Source organism: Sinocyclocheilus rhinocerous, unplaced genomic scaffold (genome assembly GCF_001515625.1).
Source record: "Sinocyclocheilus rhinocerous isolate Xijiao unplaced genomic scaffold, SAMN03320098_v1.1 scaffold1413, whole genome shotgun sequence".
Lineage (NCBI taxonomy): Eukaryota > Metazoa > Chordata > Actinopteri > Cypriniformes > Cyprinidae > Sinocyclocheilus > Sinocyclocheilus rhinocerous.
The window spans coordinates 620,101-630,706 of record NW_015639297.1 but is presented as its reverse complement, the minus strand read 5'-3'; the positions used below and the strand labels follow the sequence as shown (position 1 = coordinate 630,706).

Genomic DNA, 10,606 nt, shown 5'->3' with positions numbered 1-10,606 from the left:
TTAAAATAAACTAAATTACATTTTAAAATAAAATATAATTATATTTAAATGATTAATTAATTTAAATACATTTAAATACAAAGTTAGCAAATAAGTAATTCTGCCAGGTTGCCAGGACCTAGGTATTTATATGCGGTTACTGTTCTGGCTGGTTGTGAGCTAGCACAAATTAAGAGCCCACCAACAATCACTGTGATTTTTTTCTATGGGATTTTCCTCTTGTGGACAGTTTAAGGCACTTATAAAATAAAAATCATACCTCACCTCAAGAATGCAGTGTAAGTAACGCACTAGAACCATGCACTTGAAATGCATTGACCAAGTATGTGTGTTTGGATGAAGTACATTTCTACCCAAAGTTGTTAGAGATTTGCAATAGTAATAGTGATGCAACACCTCGAATAAGGCAGTTCCTAATGAAAATTGATAGCAAATTCTCATGAAAGCTACATTTTCAAAGCATTGCATGCTTGTTTAATCATATATAAGTCGATAGGGGAGGGTCAGACGCTTATGTGTTTAGTGCCTATACAGCACTGAGCTCTCTTTAGCATTCAGAAAGCATCAGACCCTTAATGCATCACTGTGGTTTTCCCCCTGACTGCTGATGGAGATTCAAGCCCCTCATTAGGGCTGTGCGATATTGAAGAAAAATGCGATATGCGATATGATATTGCTTAAAGTGTGTAAAATCAATTTCAATTATATTTTAAAATATTTAAAAATGAAAATTATATAACCAATTTGTTTCACATTCTTTCTTGGAAAAGAAAGAATCACTATAACTTCTGAAAGTGACCAGCAGTGTTTTAGCATTACATAAAAAGTAATGTCACAAATCAGAAAATGTCATTTTAACATCAGTGTGAACATACAAACAAAAAAAATTTATGACACTAATTTTATATCATTGTAACTTTGCTTTCCACACACTTTAAGTACTTCTTCATATACCACAGCAAAAACTATATGATTTAAGGCAAGTGAACAGTCAGTAAAAAAAAGAAAGAAAAAGAAAAACAAGAAATGCACAATTTACAAGCATAGATAAAAATTTACATTCATTTAAAACATAACTGAATGCGTTTACGAGAATGATCGTCGAGACGGGTACTATTGACATAATTCTGTGTGTATGTGTCTGTTCAAACATAAGTAGGAGGAGATGCGAAAGACGAATCAACTCGGTGTTCGCGCGCTGTCTGAAACGTGTCTCTGTGTGTATGCGCGCGCTTTGTGCGGCAGAACTGAAGATACGCTGTGCAGGATGCGGCTTGTGCGCGCGCTTCAGGTGTGAGTCAGACAGCAAGACGAGACGGCAAAGAGTTGTTTTCTGCAACTTATTGCACTTAACTCTTTTTAACGTCAAGCAATTCTCTGCTATGCGTCGAACTAAAACTTTGACCTTTTGCAACGTTTTGATTTAAGTAGTCTATTATTAAAATGATTCAGATATCGCACGCCCTTGCGATATGCATATTGCGATATTTCGATAATTTTGATATATCGTGCAGCCCTACCCCTCATATAAACTTTCTTTCTCTCTAAAACCAGTAACGCTCTTGGAAGCTCATTTGAAAGCCAAGAAGTAGAGTAAGGACCTTCTTCCATCAGAGACATATATTTGTTGTTGTAAAAGAAAAAGGAGGAGATGGAAAAACAAAAAGGGGAAAGACAAAGTAACAGGCAGAGACTGAATATCTGACATGCTGGTAACTTATTGGAAGTGATGTGATCTCAGCTGATGGGTGACACGAGAAGGCAATCACCCATAATGCTAGTGTGGGGGCTTCTAGCCCGACTCCATCTGAGCTGACCTTGATCTCTGGCTTTGCTGTATAAATGTGTGTGTGTGAGCAAAGAGGGAGACGAGTAGGACGAGAGAGGGACAGACAGATTATGAGAGATGGAAGAGAGAGCGGGAGAGCGGGAGAGAACAAAGTCACTTTGTTGTGACTGCTTGCTTAATGATGGAAGCCGCAGGCTCATTAAAAGTTTTTTTAACAGTTTTTCCTTGTTCTCTCCCACTGACACTAGCAACACACTCCTCCTTTTACTCCCACATAGTGGGGCAGAGATAAATATTTTAACTTGCGTAATTCACCATTAAACTGAACAGCCCAAGCTGGGTGCAGGCATCAATGATAGCATTTACAAGATGAAAGGTCACTTATTAGTGCATTTACCCTTACAAAACAGTACAAAGTAGAAAATTTTGGAAGCTAGCATGATTTTATTGCCATGGTATTCTTTGAGTATCATGTAAAAACCCTGGTATGTTAATGGAAAACATCCACAATCACAGTAAGTATTACTGTAACTGTAAACAAGTCTTAAATTTAAAAGTATTCATAAAATGTCTGCACCACTATGGTATCACCAAATAGAATTGCAAAAATGATGACTGTTGTCTTTTTTGCAAAATTGGTAAAATTTCATATATGACATTTAAATTCATTTATATTTATACATAACTCATTTCTAAATAGTTTATATACTGTATATTTTAATACATATAAAATAAATCAGAGGTTTTGTCCTAACCAGTTATAAATGTAACAAGTGACAAAATAATAAAATGAAATAAAATAAACTTCAATAATAAAATATGCAATAAAATGCTATTTTATTTTGAGCAACACCACAAGCATCCATGAGCACTGAAATTATACATTAATTTATTCTGATACAAAGACATTTGAGCAAAGCGTGATTGTCTATTTCAATTCCATGTTCAACTAGATTAAACATTATTAATTAATATGGTACTGTTTATAAAATGCAATGAAATAAAATAATAAAAAATGCAATGCAATGCAATGCAATTAAAATAAAATAAAATAAAATAAAAAATAAAATAAAATAAAATAATAAAATAAAACAAAACAAAACAAAACTGTTTCTAGGAACTGTGAGATCAGCTTGTTTAAATTCAGGACCAAATCCAAGGAAAGTTTTCTTTCCAAACCCACACACTGAAGGAAGGATAAGCTTTGAGAAGTTCTGCATAATGTCCTTTGAGTGTAGGTCTGTGCAAAAGGCATTTGCTCCCTGAGGGAAGTGTGAAGTCGCAGCAGTGGGGTCAGGTGACACACACTTCCTGCCGGGGCAAGTGATCCAGAGAGCGTTCCGCAGAGGCAGTGACATTTCCCTGCACATATGGGGCAGATAGCTGCGAGAGACAGCGGGAGGTACTGCCTCTTACCTCCTTCAGGGGAAACGGAAGCTGCTAGCCTACTATTCACAGTGTAGGTTGCAGCAATTCATATCTCGGAGTAGGACACCTGCTAACTGAAGCGAACTTCTTAGTCAGGGTCTGATGGGCAGAACAGCCAGCTTCAAGGCAGAGCAGGTCCCGCTGAGCAGCAGTTACATGACTATTGGTTCACTTGTGTTATCTTTTACTAATATTTAAATTTGTTTGATGATCTGAAACATTAAAGTGTGACAAACATGCAAAAAAATAAGAAATCAGGAAGGGGGCCAACACTTTTTCACACCACTGTATATGCAGTACGTGTTGTGATGTGTGCTATATATTTAAGTTTTTTTATGTGTGGCGAGATGGGGGAAAGTGTCCATTGATTTGAGAATGGAGAGTTAAGAGCCACACTAAAAAAATAAAAAATTCTTGGCTGCCTTTCTATGTGAAGAAATGCTTAAGCCTGTCTAGAGGTCTGGTAAATTTCCCAACCAAATTCCATTACTGTACATGGACACAAGCAGGCAAGGCGGCAGATAACAGATCCTGAGGAAAATGAACAATGATTAGTAGGATTATTCTCTGTGTACCACCAGCGAATGACAAAAACAAAGGAAAGAGTGGGCTTGTTTTTCTACTAAATTAAAACTAATTAGACAATAAACAGACTCCAAACGCACAGTAACAACATCGCAAGCATCCATGAGCTCTGAAATTATGCAGTTCACTCTGATCAAAAGACATCTGAGCAAAGTGTGACTGTCCATTTCATTTCTAAGTTCAACAAGTCCAAAATTACCCACATGGTATTAAAGACAGATCAAATAGACTATACAAACTACAATGAAATGACTTGATAAACAGTTTTACAATGCTTTCCATTGCTAGTCAAGGCATGGTATCCTGGGAGAGGCTTTATCATAATTAAGGTGGTAACATTTTACAGTAAGGTTCACATTAGTTAATGCATGAAGTATCATGAAATAAAAATGAATAATTTATTAACCTTGGTAATGTTATCACCCACATATACTAGCATTTAAAGAAACATTAATTAACAATAAACAACAGTATTTAGGAATGTTTTCAATCAGACCCGAGTACAAAAGGACACAACAAACTATTGAGTTGGTTTCTGGTCAGAGTTTCAAACATTAACGTCAGAAAGCTGACTGAAAATGAACTTGAATCTTTAATTCGATAACATATCGAACAACAAATTGTAACATAACTTTTGCTTCTTAAGCTTAAATAACACAACACTAAAAATAAATAAAAAATAAAATATTGTTATTCAGGCATTGTCAAGTTAATGTGTGATACAGAATAAGGTACAAACCTCTACTGTACAAGAGGGTAACCTTCAATATCACTGTTCTAGCTTTTGTTTACAAACTACTGTGAATCAGAATTTTGACTACAAACAACCATATGGTGCAACGAACACCGTCATGGTTTTGCTCAAAGGAAACAAAAATCTGAATAATAACAAACAATTCTAAATAGATTTCATTAAAGCATGTCATTGCACACAGAAATGGGACAAGTTTACGCTCTTGGGCATGTTTGTAGTTGTTGGATAGCAAGAGAGACTGTCAGGGAGAGGCACTTAACTGTCACTCCACTAGACATGCGTGTCAGTGCGCATGTGTGTGTGCAGGGCTAACAGCGCCGCTGACATAACAGAATGTGTTGTAAGTGTTAAAGTGTGAAAGTATGTGCATGGATTAAATAAGCTTGATTGGTATGAGGGTTATATTTACTTAGGTCTGATTTCCCATCACCCATTTAACAGGGATCCTGTCCCCATTAGCACTCATGTCCCAAACGGGTGTGTTTTCAGTCCCATGCACTTTGCTACATATTTTGAATCCTTACTAAAACATGCCCATATCTGATGTCAAGTGTTATATGAAGATGAAAGAGATCATATTGCTTTTCAATAGCTTGACAATTTTGACTGTTCTACACGGGCAGCTTTGAAATAAAGCCACTGAATTAGGTTATAATGTACAATGAATGAGATGTTCTAAAATGCTGAAATTAAACATATTTAAGACAATATGCATTCAAAATGTACTAAACATGCATTATCATATTTGACAATCAATTTTTTTAATGCTCAAAAGTTGGGGGTGGTAAGATTTTTTTTTAATGTATTTGAAATAAGTTTCTTATGCTCAACAAGGCTGCATTTATTTGATTAAAAATACAGTAAAAACTGTGAGATATTTTTACAATTTAAAATAACACTTTTCTATTTTGTTGTATTTTAAAATTTAGTTTGTACCTGTGACAGCAAAGCTGAATTTTCGGCAGTGATATAATCCATCAGAAATTATTCAAATATGCTGATTTGGTGCTCAAGAAGCCTTTCTTATTATTATCAATGTTGAAAACAGTTGTGCTGCTTATTTGTGTAAAAACCATGATACATGTTTTTCAGGATTTTCCAGAATAATATTTATTGAATTAAATATTTTTGTCTTGACTGTAACTTTTGATCAATTTAACGCATCATTGCCAAACAAAAATATGCATTTCTTTTAGGAAGAAAAAAAATCTTACTGACAACTTTTAAATGGTAGTGTATATTAGGACAACCTAATGTTAGAGCCATCCACATTTCTGGGTTACTGATTTACGGAAAATCAGATAAAACTGACTGTCCATAAAGACATTATTCAATCTGCTCCTGTCCGTTACTCTATCCAAAGGGCAATTTGAGAGTCATACATGATAAAAATGTATGACATGAAAAAAAAAACTCACTGTAGCCATTAATCTCAAAATATTGGCCTATGAATTTACCTCATCAGTATAATGGACTAACAATCACTTTTTCCAAAATGTAAGAATACAAGCTTTTCCTGATCATTTACTCCCAATTTTTCAGTCACTGTGCCTAAAAGCTTTATAATAGCTGAGAAGCCATCGAAAATACATTATCTTGTGCCTGAATAAATCTTCCAAGTGGAAATGTTTTGCATACTGGTGGTCCCTGTCACATCAATCACATTTTGGAGCATCATTTTGTTTTGTAAAATTTCTGTATAAATCTAATCCATGTTTCCCACAGTAAGACTTTGGACCCACTTTTCCCTAATATTGTGCATACATCAGCAGTATATTTTTCTAAAGCTCTTTGTTGACAGTGAACCAGCTGCACCTGCCGTGATGCAAGTCTCAATACTGCACACACACACACAATATCCAACACATGCATTAAACACACACGCATCTGACTCTGAAGGGACTCTGGGCTCTGGCACTCTCCCCTCCCATTACAGCGAGTGACATTTCTGAGGGCTGCCGACCTCCGAGCCCATGCATTTTAAATGAATGCCCTGCACGCCTGCAGTGCCTCAGTGCTCCCAGCCGGCTAATACCAGACCCACCTACACTCCTGCACCTCCTGTTCCCTTTACATGCCTTACGGGAATCAGAGCCAACAAAGACACAGCAAGCAAACACACAAATAAATAAAAAAGTATCACGGTTCCCACAAAAATTTTATCATCAGCAGTATATTTTTCTAAAGCTCTTTGTTGACAGTGAACCAGCTGCACCTGCCGTGATGCAAGTCTCAATACTGCACACACACACACAATATCCAACACATGCATTAAACACACACGCATCTGACTCTGAAGGGACTCTGGGCTCTGGCACTCTCCCCTCCCATTACAGCGAGTGACATTTCTGAGGGCTGCCGACCTCCGAGCCCATGCATTTTAAATGAATGCCCTGCACGCCTGCAGTGCCTCAGTGCTCCCAGCCGGCTAATACCAGACCCACCTACACTCCTGCACCTCCTATTCCCTTTACATGCCTTACGGGAATCAGAGCCAACAAAGACACAGCAAGCAAACAATATAAAAAGTATCACGGTTCCCACAAAAATTTTATATGAAATGTTTCTTGAGCAGCAAATAAGCATATTACAATGATATCTGAAGGATCATGTGACACTGAAGAATGGAGTAATTCCTAGTAAAAAAAGAAAAAAAAAAGAAAAAACTATATTTAAAATACATTTATTTCATACTAAGTATGGTTCAAATCACATATTTAACATATTTACTGACATACTGCTCAAGACTGATATAAAAACTATAACTAAACTTTATTTGGAGTGCTGCTTGTGAAAAATGTGCATTTCTTAATATTAAGCTTAAAATATGTTTTAATGTTACTGTTGAAGAGGACTGTATGATCTTTGAATAATATCGGCCTTTAAATGTAAGATTTTTAAAGTGTACCTGAAGTATATAGGGATGTAACGATTACCGGTTTGACGATAAATCATGATAAAAATTCCCCACGGTTAGTATTACCGTTTCATCTTTTAATTATCATTAAAACCGTATTAGATTACAGCGATTTGAACAACTCGCGATAAATAAATACTGTCCAGCATAAAGCACAGTTTTAAGTAACAGTCTCACGTGCGCACAGCAGCAGAGTAGTTTCGTTTTGAGTGAAAACGGGGCGGAAAAGCTGGGAGGTTTTAAAAGAGTGCTAAGGGAATTATACAAATGAAAATATAAATGAATTAATTATATGAATGTACCTCTGAAGGTTCTGACTGTCTTCAGAAACGATTCGATGGTATTTTGTTTGTCATCTTCGCTCCATGTAATACCTAAAGGAAGTGTTCTTAATCGCAATACTGCTTTGTCCACAGAGGTTACGGGAAACAGCTTTTCCATAAGCGCCACCTTCTGTCAGAGAGTGGATTTACAGAGACTTGTAACATCTCCAGCACATTTTAACAATACCGTGATAATACTGATAACCGTGATCATTTTGGTCACTATAATCGTGGTAAGAAATTTTCATACCATTACATCCCTAGAAGTATACCTGCAATAGTTCCACTTTAGCACAATCAAATATACCTCGGTGTATCTTTTGTTGGACTTCATCACTACTTCTACACAATTAAAGTGCATTAAGTACAAAATTAGTTGTTCTAATTTAGCAGACTTTTCAGTTTAGTATAGCCTACTAAACGTAGTACAATTGCAGGGTATTTTATTAAGTACATAAATATGCAAAAGTATTTGTAGTATACTTAGCATAAAATAAATGTATTTCAAATACATTTAAGTATATTCATTTTTCACTAGGGATGAATGCTGAATATTCAGCTTTGCCATCACAGGAATAAATTACATTTTAAATATATCAAATTTGAAAACGGCTATTGTAAAATCTAAAAATATTTTGCAATTGGGCATAAAGGTTTTCCCTCTATCCTACATCCAAGAAGTACAAATCTGAAGCAGAGAGGTAAAATTGTAGATTTTAAGTGTCCACACTTGGTTGGCAGAGAACATTTTGCCTGACCACACTTCCTACAGTAGGCAGCTCAATCTTGTCACTGTGAATATGTTACACCACGAGCTGACATTAAGGGGGAAGGAAAGGCAGGCTAAGTGCTTGCTCATGAGGTCACCCTTCTTTTTATGGTAAGAACAGCCTTTGCTGTTCAGCAATACACCGACGCAGGTGCACAAACTCACACACATGCACGCCTATGTTTGCCTATGCACACCAGCGTCTGAGTACACAATCAGATGTGTGAGCTTGCATACGCACACAAACCAAAGAGGACGCTGAAAAAGATACCCTAAACTGATTCCATCTACAGGGCTTTTTCAAAGTGGCAAATTGCTGCTTTCTGAAGTCCAATATGATAGATTCATCAATTTTGAATGAAATGCATGAGACCAACATAGCTCGAGCCAACCAATCCACACACACACACACACACACACAGAAATAAGAGCACATCCAGATGTAGCCTGGTCACTGCGCTTCTCATCTCAGGCCAAGAGCGAATCTCATCGCCCATCGACACGTCCCCAAACGCCCCCACACAAACTCACCCCAGGTCTTGATGTTTGTGTTGGCATGTCTGTTCGCAAACACATTTATTGGGTCTTTTCAGACGATCCCCTGTTGATTATGTGAAACTAATGAGCCAAAACTCAAAGCCGTGTCCTGATCCCCACGGTGCCAGAGAGGGAGGAGATCTATCCTAAAAGTGTGTTTTGTCCTCCCCCACCATGATTCGCAAAGGCCAGCTCAGAGACATTAATGAGTTAGAACGGCAAAAACGCCTATGCGATCGAGAAGACATGGCGCATGTTAATCAGAATTGTAAATTGATGTCAAAGAGGAACAAAGACATCACCGTAAAAACACATCTATGGGACATCCATGTTAATATCTTTATCTAATTAGGCTGACTTCCTACTGACTCGCCAGAGAAGTAAGGGTAAATATGGGACTAATAATTGATTTGTTTGTTTATCTTGGCAGCACAAGTTCCTTGCAAACCAACACAATTAATGAGACATAATAAAGGATGGCCCTTGGGGTACGTGACTACTGTACACTGACGAGTAGTTAACAGCCTTCATTTGCACACCGTGATAATAATGACACGCACTGACAGCTAACGACACGCCGCACAAGCGAAGACATGTAGCATCCTGCAATTAAACAGAGGTGTAAACATTTGCTTTGACAATGATTTGATTTGATTAAAATTTGGTCACAATTTGATTTGCTTTAATTTTGTTGGCAATAGATAGTGCACATTTTGTTTCTGTGAATTTATAGGAAACACTATATAAAAAATACGCATTTAATTTTAGCCATTTTAAGCCATTTTTTAGCCATCTATCTATCTATCTATCTATCTACGTATATATGTATATACATATACATATATATATATATATATATATATATATATATATATAGAGAAAAAAATTACAATAATCTTCATTTTACAATATATATATATATATATATTACAAATAATTTAATTTTAGCCATTTTAAGCCATTTTTTAGCCATCTATCTATCTATCTATCTATCTACGTATATATGTATATACATATATATATATATATATATATATATATATATATATATATAGTGAAAAAAATTCCAATAATCTTCATTTTACAATATAATTATATAAATACATATATTACAATTATACTGCTTAGATATAGATAGATAGATAGATAGATAGATAGAATTATTGAAAATGTGTATATCCTACATATATTAATTGACCACAGATTTTTTACAACTGAAAACACATCTCAGATCAGACTCAAAACAGATCTCATATTAGATCTCTATTGATAATGTCATAGCAAGGCATAAAAGCATTTTTCAACCCTATAAACAACTTCACCCAATATTTTGTTGTTTTGAACAACATTTGCAATTTAAAGGGTTAGTTCACCCAAAAATGAAAATTCTGTCATTAATTACTCACCCTCATGTCGTTCCAAACCCGTAAGACCTCCATTCATCTTCGGAACACAAATTAAAGGGGTCATATGATGTTGCTAAAAAGAACATTATTTTGTGTAT

At 35.8% G+C, this 10,606-nt stretch overlaps 1 protein-coding gene across 4 annotated transcripts in view; it reads right to left on the bottom strand.

The window, feature by feature from the left end:
* Window positions 1-10,606, bottom strand: part of LOC107751124 (mitogen-activated protein kinase kinase kinase kinase 3-like) — a 91,279-nt gene that overhangs the window by 60,642 nt on the left and 20,031 nt on the right. The gene's annotated exons all lie outside the window — the stretch shown is intronic.